Genomic DNA, 19,438 nt, shown 5'->3' on the forward strand with positions numbered 1-19,438 from the left:
AAGCACAATGTGTGTGCCAATGGGATAGATTTTCACTTCTCTTCACCTGGGCTCTCATGGAATAAGGACAAGGACATTGTGCAGGAAGGTGAGGAGGGCTGCATTTAGGCTGAGTGTCAGCCTCAGGGCCCTGGAGAATGGGAGTCAAGCACAGAGGGCCTGGACAGCTGCAGCTGCAGATGAACATATTCCTGGAACCTGCAGCAGCAACGCTGTCTCTGCAGTTCCCCTCTGTACTACACCATGTGTAGGAGACTAAATAATCCAAAGGGCAAAAAAAGGAAAATTTCAACACCAGGATGACTGAGTTCACGATGCATGCACTGACTTCCAGTAAGGGCCCAGGGAAGAAGGCACGTAGAGAAAGTCAGAGAGACAGAATGACAGAGACAGAAAAGGACTAAAATTCTGGCCCTGTGTTGATCAGTGCCAGAGCACTGAAGACAAACCCTCCATGCCCATGCATACTTCTTACAAGTGGCATTGCTATTTTATGTTTTTGAGGAAAGGTAACACTTAGAACATCTAGGTCTTAGCCACTCTGTGAAGCAACACTTGGCCTGCAGCCCACTCTACAAAACATCCCACGCCTCTCCAAATTGGAAGTAGTCTTAGTGATGCTCTATCCAAGATGCAGGCTGGCGTATTTCATCTCCCTGGTCCAGCCTCAGCCTATCCTGTGTGCAGGGAACTGCACTATGTCTATTTCTTCTTTGATTTACAGTTTTGGGATAGGACTCTGTGGACAAAATGAGCAAGAGGGAAGTAGATGATTTGGCAGCGGTAGTTTGTGCTGAGAGAGATTTGTAGAGTGGTAAATGATATGGCTCTGTGAGATGTCTCTCATGACTGTGGCTCAGAAGGGCCAGGTGTATCCACTTTACTACCCTAATCCAGAGCTGTGCAGGTCTCTAGCTAAAAATATTTTCAGACCTCTACATGATATATATATATATATATATATATATACATATATATATATATATATATATGGAGAGAGAGAGAGAGAGAGACACTGATGTAGACATTTTCTACAATGGATTCGATATGACATTCAGACAATTGATTGCTAAATCCTGGAGAGAAACTGTGCATCAGGAAAAGAATTGTTCAAAGGAGTAAAATCTCCAAATCATTAGCTATATGCAGCTCCAACGGGACCGATCGAAAAAGGCTTGAGAAGGAACTCATCCAGGAGACTCTCCACATGGACAGGCACCACAAGTTTCCTAGTCTGGCAACACACACAGGGCAGCTGCTAGTTCCCAGTGCAAGCCTCAGGGCAAAAACCTCTCCCTCTTCAGTGTCTCAGAATTCAAAAACCTCCTACACTGTGTTCATGGATGACAGGTTCAAACCTCGCTTGTAGAGATTGTAAGGCAGCAGCTCTCATTCCCACAGACCCCAGACAGCCCCAGCCTTCACCATATGCTGTACTAACAGACCTGACAGTAATGTGTGTGTGTGTGTGTGTGTGTGTCTGTCTGTCTGTCTGTGTGTGTCTGTGTGTGCTCAGAACTCACCTATAGTAGTCTAAGACCATGGCTGGCAAGGTAGCCAGCCTCACCTGCAACTTATGTACAGAGAACCCAGCTGGTTAGGGAAAGCCAGCTAGCCCAGATTCTGGCTAAGCAAGAATGCATATGCAAAGGGACTCTCATGTCTAAATCTCCTGAGTTCCCTATTCAATCTCATGCCTCACTATCTATCATCTAAACACTGCCAATGGGGGAAGCTGGGGCCCCCATCAGAATTCAAGGGCAGGACCCTGTCCAGTCACCTTTGGCTGCATACTCAGACTCCAGGCTCCCAGTCCACTTCTCAGTGGACAGCAGATTACAAGCCCAGAAAGAGCTGTGTCTCAACATAGATGGGGACTGTGTTTGACCAAACAATAGTGGATGAACCCAGCCACTTACACCTCCCCTTTGGGTCCTGCTAAGGCAATTGCTCTTATGGCCTCACAATCCCTGATCACGGTGTCCTGGTGTCCACACATAACACTCAGAGAGATTCCCAGAAGTAGGCATCCATGAGTGTCCCATACAAAGTTGCTCTGCTTGCAGGAAGAACAAACTCGCGGGGCCCTTGCTAAGGAAAGACAAAAGGAAGATGGATGCCTCCATTGGCTGAATTAGGAGTTTCCAGTGGAGATCACATCCCCGCCCCTCACCTGAGGGCCTGGCTTCTGCTAATACAGGCAATTGGAAACACCTGTTACCACTTGAGACCTGAGGACATAATATTCAGGAATCCCTCCAGGAGCTAGCAGGCTGGCAGACCTCCTGACCCCAGGATAGCTGTGCTCCTAGTTGGGAGGGCATTCTGGCCAGAGGTGAGAATATTCCCTAGATACAAGAAAAGAACTTCAGGTTTCAAAAGGATTTGAAACCCCATGAGGCACTTGGAAAAGACATTTCACAGCCATCAAAAAACCCTCTTTCTGAACCCTGGAAGCTTCCGTTTTGCCTGGAAAATCTGGACACTGGTGTGGCCATCAGTACCACAGATCCATTACATTCGGCCCAATAGAGGGAAAGCACAATGTGTGTGCCAGGGGGATAGAGTTTCACTTCTCTTGACCTGGGCTCTCATGTAATAGGGACAAGGATGCAGTGCAGGAAATTGAGGAGGGCTGCATTTAGGCTGAGTGTCAGCCTCAGGGCCCTGGACATTGGGAGGCAAGCACAGAGGGCCTGGACAGCTGCAGCTGGAGATGGACATATGCCTGTTACCTGCAGCAGGATCGCTGTCTCCTCAGTTCCCCAATGTACTACGCCATATGCAGGAGACTGAATAATCCAAAGGGCAAAGAAAGGAAAATTTCAACACGAGGAAGTCCGAGTTCACGATGCATTCAATGACTTCCATAAGGTCCCAGTGAAGAAGGCACATAGAGAGAGTCAGAGAGACAGGATGACAGACACAGAAAAGGACTAAAATTCTGGCCCTGTGCTGATCAGTGCCAGAGCACTGAAGACAAAACCTTCATGCACATGCATACTTCTTACGAGTGGCATTGCTATTTTAGGTTTTTGAGGAAAGGTAACACTTCGAACATCTAGGTCTTAGGCACTCTGAGAAGCAACACTTGGCCGGCAGCCCAGTCTCCAAAACTGCCCCCGCCTCTCCAAATTGGAATTAGTCTTAGTGATGCTCCAGCCAAGATGCAGGCTAGCTTATTGCATCTCCCGGGGCCAGCCTCAGCCTGTCCTGTGTGCAGGCAACTGCGCTATGTCTATTTCTTCTTTGATTTACAGTTTTGGGATAGGACTCGGTAAACAAAATGAGCAAGAGGGAAGTAGATGATTTGGCAGCGTTAGTTTGTGCTGAGAGATATTTGTAGAGTGATAAACGATATGGCTCTGTGAGATGTCTCTCATGACTGTGACTCAGAAGGGCCAGGTGTATCCACTTTACTACCCTAATCCAGAGCTGTGCAGGTCTCTAGCTAAAAAATATTTTCAGACCTCTACATGTTACATATATATATAGAGAGAGAGATAGAAAGAGAGAGATTGAGAGAGAGACACTGATGTAGACATTTTCTACAATGGATTCGATATGACATTCAGACAATTGATTGCTAAATCCTGGAGAGAAACTGTGCATCAGGAAAAGAATTGTCCAAAGGAGTAAAATCTCCAAATCATTAGCTATATACAGCTCCAACGGGACCGATCGAAAAAGGCTTGAGAAGGAACTCATCCAGGAGACTCTCCACATGGACAGGCACCACAAGTTTCCTAGTCTGGCAACACACACAGGGCAGCTGCTAGTTCCCAGTGCAAGCCTCAGGGCAAAAACCTCTCCCTCTTCTGTGTCTCAGAATTCAAAAACCTCCTACACTGTGTTCATGGATGACAGGTTCAAACCTCACTTGTAGAGATTGTAAGGCAGCAGCTCTCATTCCCACAGACCCCAGACAGCCCCAGCCTTCACCATATGCTGTACTAACAGACCTGACAGTAATGTGTGTGTGTGTGTGTGTGTGTGTGTGTGTGTGTCTATCTGTCTGTGTGTGTCTGTGTGTGCTCAGAACTCACCTATATTAGTCGAAGACCATGGCTGGCAAGGTAGCCAGCCTCACCTGCAACTTATGTACAGAGAAACTAGCTGGTTAGGGAAAGCCAGCTAGCCCAGATTCTGGCTAAGCAAGAATGCATATGCAAAGGGACTCTCATGTCTAAATCTCCTGAGTTCCCTATTCAATCTCATGCCTCACTATCTATCATCCAAACACTGCCAATGGGGGAAGCTGGGGCACCCCTCAGAATTCAGGGGCAGGACCCTGTCCAGTCACCTTTGGCTGCATACTCAGACTCCAGGCTCCCAGTCCACTTCTCAGTGGACAGCAGATTACAAGCCCAGAAAGAACCCAGAAAGAGTTGTGTCTCAACATAGATGTGGACTGTGTTTGACCAAACAATAGTGGATGAACCCATCCACTTACACCTCCCCTTTGGGTCCTGCTAAGGCAATTGCTCTTATGGCCTCACAATCCCTGATCACGGTGTCCTGTTGTCCACACATCACAATCAGAGAGATTCCCAGAAATAGGCATCCATGAGTGTCCCATACAAAGTCGCTCTGCTTGCAGGAAGCACAAACTCCCCGGGCCCTTGCTATGGAGAGACAAAAGGAAGATAGATGACGCCATTGGTTGAATTGGGAGTTTACAGTGTAGATCACATCCCCGCCCCTCACCTGAGGGCCTGGCTGCTGCTAATACAGGCAATTGGAAACACCTGTTACCACTTGGGACCTGAGGACATAATTTTCAGGAATCTTTCCAGGAGCTAGCAAGCTGGCAGACCTCCTGACCCCAGGATAGCTGTGCTCCTAGTTGGGAGGGTATCTGGCCAGAGGTGAGAATATTCCCTAGATACAATAAAGGAACTTCAGGTTTCAAAAGGATTTGAAACCCCATGAGGCACTTGGAAAAGACATTTCACAGCCATCAAAAAACCCTCTTTCTGAACCCTGGAAGCTTCCGTTTTGCCTGGAAAATCTGGACACTGTTGTGGCTATCAGTACCACAAATCCTTTACATTCGGCCCAATAGAGGGAAAGCACAATGTGTGTGCCAGGGGGATAGAGTTTCACTTCTCTTGACCTGGGCTCTCATGGAATAAGGACAAGGATGCAGTGCAGGAAATTGAGGAGGGCTGCATTTAGGCTGAGTGTCAGCCTCAGGGCCCTGGACAATGGGAGGCAAGCACAGAGGGCCTGGACAGCTGCAGCTGGAGATGGACATAAGCCTGTTACCTGCAGCAGGATTGCTGTCTCCTCAGTTCCCCAATGTACTACGCCATATGTAGGAGGGAAGTAGATGATTTGGCAGCCTTAGTTTGTGCTGAGAGAGATTTGTAGAGTGAGAAGAGGTAAACGAATGGCTCTGTGAGATGTCTCTCATGACTATGGCTCTGAAGGGCCAGGTGTATCCGCATTACTACCTGAATCCAGAGCTGTGCAGCTCTCTAGCTAAAATATATTTTCAGATCTCTACATGTCACATACACACAAAAACGCACACAAACACACACTCTCACAGTTACACACGCACACATCCACAGAGGCACAGGCACTAACGGAGTTATACAAATGCACACTGGACAGCTTCTGCAAGGCAGGTCCTTGGGTGAACTCTGCTTCACACTTCCTGGAAGCACGCCCAGCCTTTTAAGGCCAGCCCTGAGCTCATAATGTCAGGCTTACTTCAGAAGGCCCGCAGACAGGGCAACAACCATGCTCTGATATGCCAGATGCCTAGGCCACGTCCAGAACCCCTGCAAGCAATATCATTGGGCAGTGTGCTAGGACACGCCCAGGAGCGTCAAGGCCCCTAGTCAGTGCAACTCCAACGGGACCAATCGAAAAAGGCTCAAGAAGGAACTCATCCAGGAGACTCCCCACATGGACAGGCACCACAAGTCTCCTTGTCTGGCAACACACACAGGGCAGCTGCTAGTTCCCAGTGCAAGCCTCAGTGCAAAAACCTCTCCCTCTTCAGTGTCTCAGAATTCAAAAACCTCCTACACTGTGTTCATTGATGACAGGTTCAAACCTGGCTTGTAGAGATTGTAAGGCAGCAGCTCTCATGTCCACAGAAAGAACTTCAGGTTTCAAAAGGATTTGAAACACCATGAGGCACTTGGAAAAGACATTTCACAGCCATCAAAACACCCTCTTTCTGAATACTGGAAGCTTCCGTTTTGCATGGAAAATCTGGAAACTGGTGTGGCTATCAGTACCACAGATCCTTTACATTCGGACCAATAGAGGGAAAGCACAAAGTGTGTACCAGGGGGATAGAGTTTCACTTCTCTTGACCTGGGCTCTCATGGAATAAGGACTAGGATGCTGTGCAGGAAGGTGAGGAGGGCTGCATTTAGGCTGAATGTCAGTCTTAGGGCCCTGAATAATGGAAGTCATGCACACAGGGTCTGGACAGCTGCAGCTGGAAATGCACACATGACTGTTAACTGCAGTAGGATCTCTACCTCCTCAGTTCCCCACTGTACTACACCTTATGCACGAGATTAAATAATCCAAAGGGCAAGAAAGGAAAATTTCAACACCAGGAAGACCGAGTTAATGATGCATGCACTGACTTCCAGTAAGGGCCCAGTGAAGAAGGCACATAGAGACAGTCAGAGAGACAGAATGACAGTGACAGAAAAGTACAGAAATTCTGGACCTGTGTTGATCAGTGCCAGAGCACTGAAGACAAATCCTCCATGCCCATGCATACTTCTTACAAGTGGCATTGTTATTTTATGTTTGTGAGGAAAGGTTACACTTAGAAAATCTAGGTCTTACCCCACTCTGAGAAGCAACACTCGACCTGCAGCCCACTCTCCAAAACTGCCCTTGCTTCACCAAATTGGAATTAGTATTAGTGATGCTCCAGCCAAGATGCAGGGTGGCGTATTGCATCTCCCTGGTCCAGCCTCAGCCTGTCCTGTGTGCATGGAACTGCACTATGTTTATTTCTTCTTTGATTTATAGTTTTTGGATAGGACTCGGTGAGAAAAATAGCAAGAGGGAAGTAGATCATTTGGCAGCAGTAGTTTGTGCTGAGAGAGATTTGTACACTGATAATGGTATAGGAATGGCTCTGTGAGAAGTCTCTCATGACTCTGGCTCAGAAGGGCCAGGTGTATCCACATTACTACCATAATCCAGAGCTGTGCAGGTCTCTAGCTTAAATATTTTCAGACCTCTACATGTTACATATATATATATATATATATATATATATATAGAGAGAGAGAGAGAGAGAGAGAGAGAGATAGCGAGACACTGATGTAGTCATTTTCTACAATGGATTCGATATGACATTCAAACAATTGATTGCTAAAACCTGGAGAGAAACTGTGCATCAGGAAAAGAATTGTCCAAAGGAATTAAATCTCCAAATCATTAGCTATATGCAGCTCCAACGGTATCGAGAGAAATAGGCTGGAGAAGGAACTCATCCAGGAGACTCTCCACATGGACAGGCACCACAAGTTTCCTTGTCTGGCAACACACACAGGGCAGCTGGTAGTTCCCAGTGGAAGCCTTAGGGCAAAAACCTCTCCCTCTTCAGTGTCTTCACATCTGAAAAGAAGAAAAGTGACCAAGGGCCAAGGAGAGCTACAATGGTGTCAATATTGAGCGATAATCAGAATGTGCCAAGTGATTTGCACAAAATCACCTGTGCCACAGTGATTCTGTTGTTCTCTCTGTCTCTACCTCCTTCACACACACACACAAACACATACAAACACACATTCTCACAGTCACACACACGCACACATTCACAGAGGAACAGGCACAAACGGAGTTATACACTTGCACACTGGACAGCTTCTGCAAGACAGGGCCCTTGGCTGAACCCTGCTTCGCACTTCCTGGAAGCACGCCCAGCCTTTAAAGGCCAGCTCTGAGCTCCCATATTCGGGCTTCCCTCAAAAGTCCCGCCCACAGGGTGCCAGCCATGCTCTGATAGGCCAGACGCCTAGGCTACTCCCAGAAACCCTGCCAGCAATATCATTGGCCAGTGTGCTTGGACACGCCCAGGAGGGTCAGGGCCCTTAGTCAGTGATTGGCCAGCGGCCTTGAGCACCGCCAACAAGGCATTGGAGCACGCTCATTGGGCCGCCTCTGGAAGGCCCGCCCACCAGCCACATCAGCTCGACTCTGATTGGCCTGTTGTCCCAGGGACACGCCCCCAGCCAGCAGAGAATGTGAGAGTTAGAGAAGGCGAGTAGAGAAATCATGAGTTGGAAAGAGACCAGAATTCAAAAACCTCCTACACTGTGTTCATTGATCACAGGTTGAAAGCTGGCTTGTAGATATTGTAAGGCAGCAGCTCTCATGCCCACAGACGCCAGACAGCCCAAGTCTTCATCATATGCTGTATTACCAGACCTGACAGTAATGTGTGTGTGTGTGTCTGTCTGTCTGTCTGTCTGTGTTTGTCTGTGTGTGCTCTGAGCTCACCTATAGTAGTCTCAGAGCATGGGTGTCAAGGTAGCCAGCCTCACCTGCAACTTATGTACAGAGAACCTAGCTGGTCAGGGCAAGACAGATAGCCCAGATTCTGGCCAAGCAAGAATGCCAGAGAACTATGTGGAAGCCCAAGACCCCATTTTGAGCCCCTGGTCATCACTTACCCAATTAAGGAAAAGGTGGGCTAGTGGCAAATCAGAGCTGCAGCTGTCTCACTGACTCTCTTCCTGCTTGGGCCCTGCTCTCTCAATTTATGACTGCTTCCTTCTCCTCAATAGGAAAGTTACAAATGATGTACAGAAATATAGGGAAGGTGGGAAATATTACCCCCATAGCCACTATTACATGTAACTATTGACTGTAAAATTTCATCCACCAAGAAAGAACAGAATAAATATTTGTGAGGTTAAAAACATTGTAGGTTAAATAGGCAACATTCTTTAGAGCCATGCAATACTAATCCATTGTGCACTGGACGTCACTCTCAAAAACAGTGCAGTAGTAGATGTAGTAGTGTGTAGTATCTGCAAAAGGAAATGTATTGTGTGTCCAAAGTTCCCTTCAATTATAAGAGAAAATCTATAAGACAGAAGAAATGACCCTCATCTGATATCGGACTAAATATATAAATAAATATGCAAATATATGGGGATGATCTAGGAGGATTTGAAAAAATAAAAAAATAATAAAAACACAGGAAGACCATAACTCGACAATTCTAAAAATGACAGATAGATATGTATATTTATATATGTATATGGATGTATATCTTTATTATAAAGTCTGAGAGATAATGCCATGGATATGAGGAGACAGAATATGGCTTGTGGCAGAGAGACTTACAAAGCTGAGGCTCAAAAAGCCTACGTGAAACCAGCAACAAAACAAGCCAGAGCTCAGCAGTGCTCTGGCAACTCTCTTTGTATATCTGGGCCTGTCAATAAAATAAGGATATAAGTAAAATATTACTGAGTGCAGACAGAGTGAGTGAGAGCCTGTGAGAGTCAGAGACAGAGAAGGAGAGAAAATAAATAGAGGAGTTGGAAATAGACCAGAAGTCAAAAACACCATAGAATCTGTTCATTCATGACAGGTTCTAACCTGGGTTATAGAGATTGTAAGGCAGAAGCTCTAATGCCCACAGACCCAAGACAACCCAAGCCTTCACCATACGTGTGTAGTATTTGCCCCAGGAAATGCATTGTGAGTCAAGAGTTCCCTTCAATTATAGATTAAATCTATCAAGCAGAAGAAATGACCCTCATGTGATACCTGACTAAATAAATAAATATGCAAATAAATGCCGATGATTTAGGAGGACTTGAAAAAATTAAAAATAATGAAAACAAAAACGACAAGAAGACCTGATTACAGCAGAAACAAAGAAACCATCTGCTGAGAAACAGAGGGCTGCTTCAAAAATTCCCTAACACTTTAGGGTCCAAGGAAATTAAGATTACCGGAAAAAGAAAACAAACACATACGTATTGAAGCTTTCACTAGAAAAAGGAGGGAAGTTCTGGGCTATGATAATTACAATAAGGATGCTGATAGAAACATGATTAGAAATGCTACTGGAAGGTTCTATTATTTATAACTGTATTGAATCCTTCTCCAACTATATGTCCAATTATTTCTGAAAAACTAGGCTGTTATAAATGTGGTAATTCTGAATTAAGGTCAAATACATAGGTCGACAACTGAAAAATTGACAGATATATAAATAAATATGTTTATATATATGTATGTATCTCTTTATTATAAACTCTGAGTGATACTGGCATGGAAATGAGGAGACAGAATATGGGTTCTGTCAGAAAGACTTACAAACTGATGCTCCAGTAGCCTGGGTGAAATCGCCAACACAACAAACCAGAGCTCAGCAGTGCTCTGGTAACTCTCTTTGTATATCTGGGCCTGTCAGTAAAATAAGTATATAAGTAAAATATAAATGAGTGAAGACATAGTGTATGAGAGCATGTGAGAGTTAGAGACAGAGAAGGCGAGAAGAGAAATGCATGAGTTGGAAAGAGACCAGAATTCAAAAACCTCCTACATGTGGTCATTGATGACAGGTTCAAACCTGGCTTGTAGAGATTGTAAGGCAGCAGCTCTCATGCCCACAGACCCCAGACAGCCCCAGCCTTCACCATATGCTGTACTACAAGACCTGACAGTAATATGTGTGTTTGTGTGTGTGTGTCTGTCTGTCTGTGTCTGTGTGTTCTGAGAGCTCACCTATAGTAGTCTCAGAGCATGGGTGGGAAGGTAGCCAACCTCACCTGCAACTTACGTACAGAGAACCTAGCTGTTCAGGGGAAGCCAGCTAGCCCAGATTCTGGCTAAGCAAGAATGCATATGCAAAGGGACTCTCATATCTCGCTCTCCTGAGTTCCCCATTCAATCCCATGCCTCACTATAATCCAAACATTGCCAATGGGGGAAATTGGCGACCCCTCAGAATTCAGGGGCATGAGACTGTCCATTCATGTTTGGCTGCCTACTCAGCCTCGAGGATCACAGTACACTGCTCAGGGCAGCAGATTACAAGCACAGAATGTACCCAGAAAGAGCTCTGTTTCAACATAGATGGGAACTGTGTTTGACCAAACAATAGTGAATGAACCCAGCCCCTTACAACTACCCTTTGGGTCCAGCTAAGGCAATTGCTCCTGTGGCCTCACAATCCCTGATCATGGTGTACTGGTGTCCCCTCATCACACTCAGAGAGATTCCCAGAAGTAGGCATGCATGAGTGTCCCATACAAAGTCTCTCTGCTTGCAGTAAACACAAACTCCCCGGGGCCTTGCTATGGAGAGACAAAAGGAAGATGGATGCCTCCATTGGCTGAATTAGGAGCTTCCAGTGGAGATCACAGTCCCACCCCTCACCTAAGGGCCTGGCTGCTGCTAAAAAAGGCAATTAGAAACACCTGTTACCACTTGGGGCCTGAGGACATACTGAGGAATCCCTCCAGGAGCTAGCAGACTGGCAGACCTCCTGGCCCCGGGATAGATGTGCTCCTAGGTGGGAAGGCCTTCTGGCCAGAGGTGAGAATATTCCCTAGATACAAGAAAGAACTTCAGGTTTCAAAAGGATTTGAATCCCCATGAGGCACTTGTAAAGACAATGCACAGCCATCAAAACACCCTCTTTCTGAACCCTGGAAGCTTCCGTTTTCCATGGAAAATCTGGACACTGGTGTGACCATCAGTACCACAGATCCTTTACATTCGGCCCAATAGAGGGAAAGCACAATGTGTGTGCCAGGGGGATAGAGTTTCACTTCTCTTTACCTGGGCTCTCATAGAATAAGGGCTAGGATGCTGTGCAGGAAGGTGAGGAGGGCTGCATTTAGGCTGAGTGTCAGCCACAGGGCCCTGGAGAATGGGAGTCAAGCACAGAGGGCCTGGACAGCTGCAGCTGGAGATGGACATATGCATGTTACCTGCAGTAGGATCGCTGCCTCCTCAGTTCCCCACTGTACTATGCCATATGCACGAGATTAAATAATCCAACGGGCAAAGAAAGGAAAATTTCACACCAGGAAGCCCAAGTTAAGGATGCATGCACTGACTTCCAGTAAGGGCCCAGTGAAGAAGGCACGTAGAGACAGTCAGATAGACAGAATGACAGTGACCGTAAAGTACAGAAATTTTGGACGTGTGTTGATCAGTGCCAGAGCACTGAAGACAAATCCTCCATGCCCATGCATACTTCTTACAAGTGGCATTGTTATTTTATGTTTGTGAGGAAAGGTTAAACTTAGAACATCTAGGTCTTACACCACTCTGAGAAGCACCACTTGGCCAGCAGCCCACTCTCCAAAAATGCCCTTGCCTCTCCAAATGGGAAGTAGTCTTAGTGATGCTCCAGCCAAGATGCAGGCTGGCGTATTGCATCTCCCTGGTCCAGCCTCAGCCTGCCCTGTGTGCAGGGAACTGCAGTATGTTTATTTCTTCTTTGATTTACAGTTTTGGGATAGGACTCCATGGAGAAAAAGAGCGAGAGGGAAGTAGATCATTTGGCAGCGGTAGTTTGTGCTGAGAGAGATTTGTAGAGTGACAAGAGGTATAGGAATGGCTTTGTGAAATGTATCTCATAACTGTGGCTCAGAAGGGCCAGGTGTATCCGCATTACTACAATAATCCAGAGCTGTGCAGGTCTACAGCTAAAAAAATATTTTCAGAACTCTACATGTTACATATATATATATATATATATATATATATATAGAGAGAGAGAGAGAGAGAGAGAGAGAGAGAGAGAGGGAGAGAGGGAGAGAGAGAGACACTGATGTAGTCATTTTCTACAATGGATTCAATATGACTTTCAAATAATTGATTGCTAAAACCTGGAGAGGAACTGTGCATCAGGAAAAGAATTGTCCAAAGGAGTAAAATCTCCAAATCATCAGCTATATGCAGTTCCAACTGTACTGAGCGAAATAGGCTCTAGAATGAATTCAACCAGGAGACTCTCCACATGGACAGGCACCACACGTTTCCTCGTCTGGCAACACACACAGGGCAGCTGCTAGTTCCCAGTGCAATCATCAGGGCAAAAACCTCTCCCTCTTCAGTGTCTTTACACCTGAATATAAGATAAGTGACCAAGGGCCAAGGAGAGCTACAATGGTGTCAATATTGAGCTGTAAATCAGAATGTGCCAAGTGTTTTGCACAAAATCACCTGTGCCACAGTGATTCTGTTGTTCTCTCTGTCTCTCCCTCCCTCACACACACACACACAAACACACACTCTCACAGTCACACACATGCACACATCCACAGAGGCACAGGCACAAATAGAGTTATACCCATGCTCACTGGACAGCTTCTGCAAAGCAGGGCCCTGGGCTGAATCCTGCTTCACACTTCCTCAAGCACACCCAGCCTTTTAAGACCAGCTCTGAGCTCCCATAGTCTGGCTTCCCTCAAATGGCCCACCCACAGGGCGCAAGCTGTGCACTGATAGGCCAGAAGCCTAGGCCTCGTCCAGAACCCCCTCATTGGCCAGTGTGCTTGGACATGCCTAGCAGGGTCTGGGCCCCTAGTCAGTGATTGGCCAGCGGCCTTGAACACCGCCAACACGGCCTTGGAGCACGCTCATTGGGCAGTCTCTGGAAGGCCCGCCCAGAAGCCACATCAGCTCGACGCTGATTGTACTGTTGTCCCAGGGAAATGCCCCCAGCCAGGCAGAGAATGTGAGAGTTAGAGAAGGCGAGAAGAGAAATAGATGAGTTGGAAAGAGACCAGAATTCAAAAATCTCCTACACTGTGTTCATTGATGATAGGTTCAAAGCTGGCTTGTAGAGATTGTAAGGCAGCAGCTCTCATGCCCACAGACTCCAGACAGCCCCAGTCTTCACCATATGCTGTACTATCAGACCTGACAGTAATGTGTGTGTGTGTCTGTGGGTCTGTCTGTGTGTGTCTATGTGTGCTCAAAGCTCACCTAAAGTAGTCTCAGAGCATGAGTGTCAAGGTAGCCAGCCTCACCTGCAACTTATGTACAGAGAACCTAGCTGGTCAGGGCAAGCCAGCTAGCCCAGACTCTGGCTAAGCAAGAATGCCAGAGAACTATGTGGAAGCCCAAGACCCCGTTTTGAGCCCCTGGTCACCACTTACCGAATTAGGGAAAAGCTGGGCTAGTGGCAAATCAGAGGTTCAGCTATCTCTCTGTCTCTCTTCCTGCTGAGCACAGGGATTCACAAACTCCAAGTAGAGTCATCCCAGACAAAGAGAGAAACCCCTTCCACTTGCAAAGCCAAATGGGGGATCCCCCACCCCACAGGAAAGAACAGATGTCTAGGGCAATCTAAGTCAATTTCAACCTTGCTGTCCATGGGCCACAAATCCCAGAGTTCTCCTCATTCCACAGAATCACTACACTCAACTATGGGCTTTGATGCCACACAGCAGAATGCAGCTGAGCTCCCCCATGCCACTCCTCTTTGAGTCTACACAGAAAATTACACACAGCATGGGAATAGCAAAGGAAAGAACCCATCTGAGGACCACCTGGGAGAATGCACAACAGTGTCCAGAATATCCAATGTGAAACTTATATTTGAACAACCACTTGTGCAGTGGAAACTTCCTTTGTCATAGCACAACCCAGTTCCTAAGACCCTGCGTCAGGAATAAAGAAACAACAGCGGTAATCATAACTGAAACACACTTATGTACACTTACACACAATCACACACACACCCTCCCACAGAGACGCACACACTTTTCCTTGAAATAACGTGGATTGGGGTTGCTATTTTGCACTCAAGTAAAAGGTCAAAGTTTCATGGGTGGAGGGGAGAGGTGTTAAGTTTCTGGAATATGAAGGTGAGAAGTGCCTAGAGAAGATTGATAGTTACTTGGACAACGAAGGGAGCATGGGTTGGAGACACAGCTGGTGGAGATGGCAGTGAACTATGTGGAAGCCCAGCAACCCGTTTTAAGCCCCTGATCACCACTTGCCCAGCTAGGGAAAAGCTGGGCTAGTGTCAAATCAGAACTGCAGCTGTCTCTTGGTCTCTCTTCCTGCTTGGGCCCTGCTCTCTCAATTTATGACTGTTTCCTTCTCCTCAATAAGAAAGTTACAAATGATGTACAGAAATACAGGGAAAGTGGAAAAAATTACCCCCGTGCCCACTATTACATGTAACTGTTGACTATAAACCATTCATCCCCCAAGAAAGAACAGAATAAATATTTGTGAGGTTAAAATCATTGTAGGTTAAATAGGGAACATTCTTTAGAGCCATGCAATAGTAATCCATTGTGCATTGGATATCACTGTCAAAAACAGTACAGTAATAGTTGTAGTAGTGTGTAGTATCTGCAAAAGGAAATGTATTGTGTGTCAAAGTTCCAGTCAATTATAAGAGAAAATCTACCAGGCAGAAGAAATGACCCCTCATATGATATGGGACTAAATAAATAAATAAATATGCAAATAAATGGGGATGATATAGGAGGATTTGAAAAAAATAAAAACAAAAACCACAGGAAGACCTGATTACAGCAGAAATATAGAAAACGTCTGCTGAGAAACTGAGGGCTGCTTCAAAAATACCCTGACACCTCAGGGTCCAGGCAAATTAAGAATTCTGGAGAATGAAAAGAAACACATACTTATTGAAGCTTACACTAGAGAAAGGAGGCAAGTTCTGTACTATGATAATTACAATAAGGATGCTGATAGAAAGGCTATTGGAAATGCTCCTGGAAGGTTTATAATTTATAATTGTAGTGAATCCTGCTCCAACTATGAGACCAATTATTTGTGAATAAGGAGGCTGTTATAAATGTGGTAATTCTGCATTAAGATCAAATAAAAAGGTCAAAAATTCTAGAAAAGACTGATATCTATATATGTGTATATATATGTACATATATGTATGTGTTTCTTTATTATAAACTATGAGGTATACTGGCATGGCTATGAGGAGACAGAGTATGTTTTGTGACATAGAGACTTACAAAGCTGATGCTCCAGAAACATAGGTGAAATCGCCAAAAAAAAAAACAAGCTAGAGCTCATCAGTGCCCTGGTGACTCTTTTTGTATATCTGGGCCTGTCAGTAAAATAATATATAAGTAAAATATTAATGAGTGCAGACAGAGTGAGTGAGAGCATGTGAGAGTCAGAGACAGAGAAGGCAAGAAGAGAAATAGAAGAGTTGGAAAGACACCAGAAGACAAAAATCTCCCACACTGTGTTCATTGATGACAGGTTCAAACCTGCGTTGTTGAGATTGTAATGCAGCAGTCTCATGTCCACAGACCCCAGACAACCCCAGCCTTCACCATATGTGTGTAGTATTTATGACAGGAAATGTATTGTGAGTGTAAACTTCCCTTCAATTATAAGAGAAAAATCTATCAAGCAGAAGAAATGACCCCTCATGTAATATAGGACTAAATAAATAAATAAATATGTAAATAAATGGGGATGATCTAGGAGGATTTGAAAAGAATGAAAAATAAAAACAAAAAGCACAAGAAGACCTGATTACAGCAGAAACATAGAAACCATCTGCTGAGAATCAGAGGGCTGCTTCAAAAATTCCAAGACACTTCAGAGTCCAGGGAAATTAAGATTTCAGGAGAATGAAAAGAAACTCATATGTATTGAAGCTTACGCTAGAGAAAGGAGGTGAGTTCTGTACTATGTTAATTACAATAAGGATGCTGATAGAAATTCTATTAGAATTGCTACTGGAAGGTTCTATTATTTATAATTGTATTGAGTCCTGCTCCAGCTATGTGGCCAATTATTAATGAAAAAGGAAGCTGTTATAAATGTGTTAATTCTGATTTAGATCAATTACATAGGTTGATAATTCCAAAAATGGCAGATATAATGTCTTTATTATAATGTCTGTGAGATACTGCCATGGATATAAGGAGACAGAATATGGCTTGTGTCAGAGAGAATTACTAAGCTGAGGCTCAAGTAGCCTTGATGAAAACACCAACAAAAAAAACCAGAGCTCAGCAGGGCTCTGGTAACTCTCTTTGTATATATGAGCCTGTCAATAAAATAAGGATATAAGTAAAATATTACTGAGTGCAGACAGAATGAGTGAGAGCCTGTGAGAGTCAGATACAGAGAAGGCTAGAAGGTAAATTGAAGAGTTGGAAATAGACCAGAAGTCAAAACCCCCTAGTCTGTGTTCATTCATGACAGGTTCAAACCTGGCTTGTAGAAATTGTAAGGCAGCAGCTCTAATGCCCACAGACCCAAGACAACCCAAGCCTTCACCATCTTTTTGTAGTATTTGCCCCAGGAAATGTATTGTGTGTCAAAAGTTCCCTTCAATTATGAGATAAAATCTATGAAGCAGAAGAAATGACCCCTCATGTGATACCTGACTAAATAAATAAATATGCAAATAAATGGGGATGATCTAGGAGGACTTGAAAAAATAAAAAAAATTAAAACAAACACCACAAAAAGACCTGATTACAGCAGAAACATAGAAACCATCTGCTGAGAAAAAGAGGGCTGCTTCAAAAATTCCCTAACACTTCAGTGTCCAAGGATATTAAGATTTCCGGAAAAAGAAAACAAACACATACGTATTGAAGCTTATACTAGAAAAAGGAGGGAAGTTCTGGGCTATGATAATTACAATAAGGATGCTGAGAGAAACACGATTAGAAACTCTACTGGAAAGTTCTATTATTTATATTGCAATTAAATGCTGCGCCATCTATATGGCTAATTATTTCTAAAAACTAGGCTGTTATAAATGTGGTAATTCTGAATTAAGGTCAAATACATAGGTCGACAATTCAAAAAATGACAGATATATAAATATATGTATATATATGCATGTATATCTTTATTAAAAAATCTGAGTGATACTGGCATAGAATGAGGAGACAGAATATGGCTTGTGTCAGAAATACTTACAAACTGAGGATCCTGTAGCCTAGGTGAAATAGCCAACACAACAAACCAGAGCTCAGCAGTGCTCTGGTAACTCTCTTTGTATATCTGGGCCTGTTAGTAAAATAAGTATATAAGTAAAATATTAATGATTGAAGACAGAGTGTGTGAGAGCATGTGAGAGTTAGGGACAAAGAAGGCGAGAAGAGAAATAGAGGAGTTGGAAAGAGACCAGAATTCAAAAACCTCCTACACTGTGTTCATTCATGACAGGTTCAAACCTGGCTTGTAGAGATTGTAAGGCAGCAGCTCTCATGCCCACAGACCCCAGACAACCCAAACCTTCACCATATGTGTGTAGTATTTCCCCAGGAAATGCATTGTGCGTCAAAAGTTCCCTTCAATTATAAGAGAAAATCTATCAAGCAGAAGAAATGACCACTCATGTGATACCTGACTAAATAAATAAATATGCAAATAAATGGGGATGATCTAGGAGGACTTGAAAAAATAAAACAAAAATAAAAACAAAAACCACAAGATGACCTGATTACAGCAGAAACATAGAAACCATCTGCTGAGAAACAGAGGGCTGCTTCAAAAATTCCCTAACACTTCAGGGTTCAGGGAAATTAAGATTTATGGAAAAAGAAAACAAACACATACTTATTGAAGCTTACACTAGAAAAAGGAGGGAAGTTCTGGGCTAAGATAATTACAATAAGCATGCTGATAGAAACACGATTAGAAATGCTACTGGAATGTTCTTTTATTTATAATTGTATTGAATTCTGCTCCAACTATATGGCCAATTATTTATGAAAAACTAGGCTGTTAAAAATGTGGTAATTCTGAATTATGGTCAAATACATAGGTAGACAATTCTAAAAATGACAGATATATAAATATATATGTATATATATATGTATATCTTTATTATAATCTCTGAGTGATACTGGCATGGAATCAAGGAGAATATGGCTTGTGTCAGAAAGACTTACAAACTGAGGCTTCAGTAGCCTCGGTGAAATCGCCAACACAACAAGCCAGAGCTCAGCAGTGCTCTGGTAAATCTATTTGTATATCAGGGACTGTCAGTAAAATAAGTATATAATTAAAATATTAATGAGTGAAGACAGAGTGTGTGAGAGCATGTGAGAGTTAGGGACAGAGAAGGTGATAAGAGAAAAAGATGAGTTGCAAAGAGACCATAATTCAAAAACCTCCTAAACTGTGTTTATTGATGACAGGTTCAAACCTGGCTTTTAGAGATTGTAAGGCAGCAGCTCTCATGCCCACAGACCCCAGACAGCCCCAGCCTTCACCATATGCTGTACTACCAGACCAAACAGTAATGTGTTGTCGTTTTCGACGGGTTAGGTTGTTTTCGCTGGGCTGGCTTCACGGGCAGGTAACAGACGACCAGGGACTCATAGTTGAGCTGTAGGCAGTATCTCTTTATTCATGCAGGACGCAGCACAATCTAAGCCGAGCTAAGCTAAACTAAAGGTAAAGTACTCTAAAACTCACAATGCTGTCTTTA

This window comes from Erinaceus europaeus, chromosome 13 (assembly GCF_950295315.1).
Source record: "Erinaceus europaeus chromosome 13, mEriEur2.1, whole genome shotgun sequence".
Classification (NCBI taxonomy): Eukaryota; Metazoa; Chordata; class Mammalia; order Eulipotyphla; family Erinaceidae; genus Erinaceus; species Erinaceus europaeus.